We start from the raw sequence: 5,313 nt of genomic DNA, 5'->3' as shown, positions 1-5,313 counted from the left end.
AAGTCGAACATAGCCAAATGATATATATATATATATATATATATATATATATATATATAAATCGACAAATCGACGTCGAAGCCCGAAAAGTGGCGCTAAGCCGGCAAAACCATCGCGATGCCCTATTACGTGATCCATTTCTTTTCCACGCTGGCCCATATATATATATATATATATATATAAATCGACGTCGAAGCCCGAAAAGTGGCGCTAAGCCGGCAAAACCATCGCGATGCCCTATTACGTGATCCATTTCTTTTCTTGGGTTGCACGCTGGCCCATCATCTTCCGACGACTAATTGTTTCTTTCGTCGAGCACACAGACGGGCCACTCGATCACGCGGGATGATCTATAGCGGAGTAAATCTTGTTTAGCGAGATACAGGTGGTCATCCCGTACAGAGCGGGAATAGAGCTTGATGGATGGCCGGTACCGATCTTGCGGTGCCTCGTGGTTTAGACGCCAAACATACTGATACGTTAACACGGTGGGGCGTTCGGTGTAGTTTAACAAAGCTTTGACGGACTCACCAGCCCCGTGCTCGTTTTATGGAGATGCATCGGCGCGTTCTCGTTGCGAGATTCCGTGTGTTTGATGTTTGATCTCGCCGCGCATACTCGCGGAAGGATTAGTTTGTTTTCCCCATTGTGACATATTAAAAAAGAATTATTTAAGAAATTATTATGAAATAATTAATTGAATCAATATCGTAACAATTTATAAATATACATCTACATTCATCAAAAATTGAAAATTTTTGAGAAAAATGTTTTTTCCAATCCATTTTTTGCTAACAGAAAAAATTAGATAAATAAGAGATTTATTTAAGAATCTAAAAAAAATATATTATATATATTGTAATATATATGCATTCGGATAGAAAAAAATTATTCCATATTTAGGATCCCATAAATATTTCTTTAAACCTTATGTTAGTTTGAATTATCGTATGTTAGACAGCTACATAGATTTCTCTCTTTCTCTGATTAATTCTGTTGACGCTGTAGAACCATTAAGCCTCAAGTCAACAACTTTTTTTCGCCGTCACACTATGATTTGTGAGACACAAAATGTACCGCTCGTTTTTTCTCCGTAACTTTAAATGCATACGATCTTTTTTAGATCACTTTAACTGTGTCCTATTTCTTTCCAACTTTTTGTCAACCACATTCTTTCCCACGTCACTTTTATCTTCAACTCTGAATTAATTGACAAACACTTAGAAAATTTAGTATTAATAATAATCTTTCTAGAGAAAAATATTTAAAACTTATTTATTTACCTTATCAAAGAATATATTAAATTTATTAATTTTATAGCAATCGAGACAAATTTGACTTTATATTAATGAACTAAAAAGATTGTACATAATACACAATTTTTTATTACTAGTAAAATAGTAAATTATTTGCTTAAAAATATGACATAATAAAAAACGTAACAAATGATAAAAAATGGCAATAAAGTCTGTGAGATTTAATGTCCTGTAAAACTTTTTATACGCGTTCATATGGAGGTGTATTTTGCGTAGCTAAAGAGGTAAAGAGATGTAGATCATTGAATAATGATGGGATGTTCCATCCCATTCCATTCGCTTGTAGTCCCATCCTCCCTAGCACAACAGTCATCATGTCGCCGTGGTACGGATCACTTAGGGATCATTAGCTTTATGGCGCTTCCGTATGGCCAGTCGTTTGCGTACAAGTGAATATTGCTCAAATATACTGTGAAATTGCGTGACGGCAGTGAAATAAAAAAAAAAAAATACTCATACAGTATTTGATTAATATCCAAGTTATGAAAATAACGCGTATCTCTACAAAAAAATCACTCGCAGAAGCGAGGAAAGCGCGTGAAGAAAAACAGTAAAGTAGAGCGAGAGGCAAAAAATTGCAATAAACTTAATGAATCGCGCAAAGAAAGTAGGCTGCTTATTAAAACATACGGTGAAGGCCGTCAAGGAGGAAACGGGTCGCCAAATCCGGACGCTAACGGGATCGATTTACCCGGAACGAAAAAGCTGCTCGGACCGCAACCAAGCAATTTCCGTCGCGGCGGAAACGATGATTAATTTTCCCGGCGATTCCCACGAAGAAACCTGCGACACACCGTCGCACGGTCCGCGGGTTTCCGCGCGGCCGAATTAATCCAGATGTCACACGATACCCTTAGTCGCCCGTCGCGCTCGCAAGACCGGGTAACTCATCGCGTGTAACTGCACACCGCAAATGTATATCGCGGATATTGTGTTACTGTATTTCATTACCAGCGACGAGGACCGGACACGGCGTTATCCTAACGTGGGAGGTGAACCGGTTAGCCAGTATCCGCACGCAGCTCTCTCACGAAGTGAAGGAGCCATAGCGTTCTCCCCCTTCATGCGGGTATAGCGCATAGCTCCGACTTCCGGTCATTCCATTCAGGAATATCATCTTACGCGCTTCCTCGTGATTCAAACTCTCCTCAGACGGGTCATAATCAAAGGCTCACAGCGCACGCGCACACCTCTATAACGCTCTGTAAGTCAGCCGCTGCTTAAACGCGACCACACACCCCGGTGCTATATAATCACTATACGGCTCTCGGATACCGTAAGTGGGTGCCTTTAATATAGAGGTTCCAGTATTAACAGCAATATATATATACATACACATATATTATATATACGTATATTTGTATTAAAGTGATAATTATAAAGGATAATCATTCATCTGTTATAATAAACGGTCTCCTCGTCACTCTAATCGCAGCCAAATACTGTCCGTAGCTTCTTTACTAAATAGCGATTTTTGCTAGGTCACTAGGCAATAGTGGCATTAAACTATGCAGTTCAATGGAATGTTCATGCACGACAGCACCTATATTAGCAGAAGTTTAATGGCTGAATATATTATGTGCAGTAATTGCTGCAAAACGTGCATCACTAAACGTGCATTGGAACTTGTATATATATGAGATACTAGTATAAATAGATGCAATCTTTTCTTTTTGCTTTATTTTGCTTTATCTTCAAAATCTAATTACCACTTAAATTAACATTAAACAGTTATAGTTTCTCACACAAACGGCCCGCTCTTAATGAGCACGCCAAGTGTGCAAAACATATCGTTCCGATCCTTAAAGTATTATACCGCATCTGGCTACATTTCTGGCAGTAGCGCAAAGAGAAACTAATTATATAACGTGATAACGAGGATAATTTGGTTCCAGCCATGACGGTCTCGCATTTGTGTGCTCTTATAAAGAGAATACGATTATATAAATAGAAATGGGGTGAAGACACTGAGAGATACAGACCATGTTCTACCCGTCAGTTTCCATTATTATACCGATTTGCATGCTGCCGGCGTTTTTTACAAAATCCAATTGTCTTCTGCCATGATGTAATTAACTTAGAAACCTTTGTACGCGATATTATCTAAAAGACGAGTATATGTAAGACAGTGACTATTCACTTCAACTGTCGTCTACTATTTTTCATTATCTTATCTCGTTTTCGTGGAATGCGTAAATTAACGTTAGACAGAAGACTTTGTAAGTGGCAATATACAGAATTTTGCAGGCCAGACATAAATGTAATAAATCTTTGTAACTACAATACTAAGTTTTTTATCAGACAAGACAGTTAATTAAAAGATAATTAATTGAAGTTAAATCTGAGAACTATATGGTCATTTCCATCGGTCACGCAATAGTCACGTGTATGTATGTATATCTATACGTATAGACATCTGGTTAATTATACACTCAATTATTTCAAGAGAACAGCCGAGTTATTTACGGCGAGCGGTGATTTTAAGCTTGCGGTAAACCGATACGAATTTAATTGAATTTAATTTGATGCCTCAATGGGGATTAATCGCGCAAGAAGTTAGAATTTATTTTATGACTGCGTTATATTAAACATTCGAGTGATTGAATTTTAATCTTTGAAATATTTTTGAATTTAATGAAAGAGGGAGTTGATATAAAAGTAGAAAAGGGGGACACACGCGGTATCATCGCCGCTATTATACCTGTACGGTATTTTTGTCCAATTATATTTCCAATTATTTTGCGAGCACATCCGGCTTACATCGTAGTCGTCGCATAACGTAGGCGCAATTTAATCATATTTCATTTTCGACCAATTATAAAAACGGAGATATCCCAGAAAATTCAATTGATTTTACGGTCGGTATTTTTTAAAATAGTCCTTTTATGTCTGCTATGTTTTTATATATATTGCAATGGATAGCTTCCTAAATATTTCGCGAATCCGTATATTTTGTTCCATTCAATATGAGTATTAAACCGTGATATATAACGACGACATGGTTTGCCATTAATGAGAATTCAAAGCGAATCGAAATGTTTGAAGCGATCGTTACGGAAGCAATCACATATATTGACATAAATATTTACGCACTAATATCTGCAATCTAGATCTTTTATTAGCCTTTCTCTTACTATCAAAAATAACGTTTTTAAAGAATGAAAATGTTTAATATGTTCCAGATTGCAAATGCCATATTTTCTTTCCTTTATTTTGCTTCTCTATTAAAGTTATATATTTATATTTTGCATTTGTTGCTATTTCGACATACTTAAACTCTAAGAGAATATTAATTTCATTCAAATGCAGGTAGGGGATTAATTTACCATAAAATATAGATGTTGTACTCTAATGAAAATTTCAATAGTTCCTTAATGAGTTTTGACCCCTTGATAATTAATTCCGCAAACTTATATTTCTGCGACCGAGTTAATTTCACCCACGCAAATTAGGAATTTAATCAAATCTCGGCAGTCATTTCGGCCGTGGCCACGCACAAAAATGGCAATTAAATCCGACATGCCGTTATTAAGTTCCACAAATCATTTGCGCAGTCTTGCGTTTCCCATGAAAAAGAAAAATGACTGAGAATTGATTATAATTTATGAGTTTTGACGCTTTATTTCAGGTATTACTTAATTGTCTTTACAGAATCAATTATTCTTATTCATCAAGACGATTTTTTAAAATTATCAATAATCTCTTACCACAAAAGCGCGATAAATGCTTCGATAATTATTCTCACATAGATAATAGCATATCAAATCCATCCGGCGCCTTTTTTTGTCATTGTCGAGGGGAGAAGAAAGAATCGCGTTTCACGGATTGCGCGGCATGGGTGGCACCATTTCTATTCATCGCGGAAAATAAAGCCGGTCTCGATCGCCGAGTTCCGATAACCATGAATATTTTATCTGCATAATATTTCTAGCACACACACATTCGACGCGTTTCATCACACTCGCGTGCATATGTCGATTCTATCTCTCACTCTTTC

At 36.7% G+C, this 5,313-nt stretch overlaps 1 protein-coding gene across 1 annotated transcript in view; it reads left to right on the top strand.

Moving 5' to 3' along the window:
• Positions 1-1,946: 1,946 nt before the first annotated feature.
• LOC115235741 (zwei Ig domain protein zig-8-like) overlaps positions 1,947-5,313 on the top strand; it is a 106,148-nt gene continuing 102,781 nt past the window's right edge. Inside the window, exon 1 of the mRNA XM_029807688.1 lies at positions 1,947-2,520. The gene's annotated coding sequence lies outside the window, so the exon portion shown is untranslated. The remainder of the gene's footprint in view (positions 2,521-5,313) is intronic.

This window comes from Formica exsecta, unplaced genomic scaffold, assembly GCF_003651465.1.
Source record: "Formica exsecta isolate Colony F162 unplaced genomic scaffold, ASM365146v1 scaffold233, whole genome shotgun sequence".
Taxonomy (NCBI): Eukaryota; Metazoa; Arthropoda; class Insecta; order Hymenoptera; family Formicidae; genus Formica; species Formica exsecta.
This window is presented reverse-complemented; position numbering and strand designations above follow the sequence as displayed.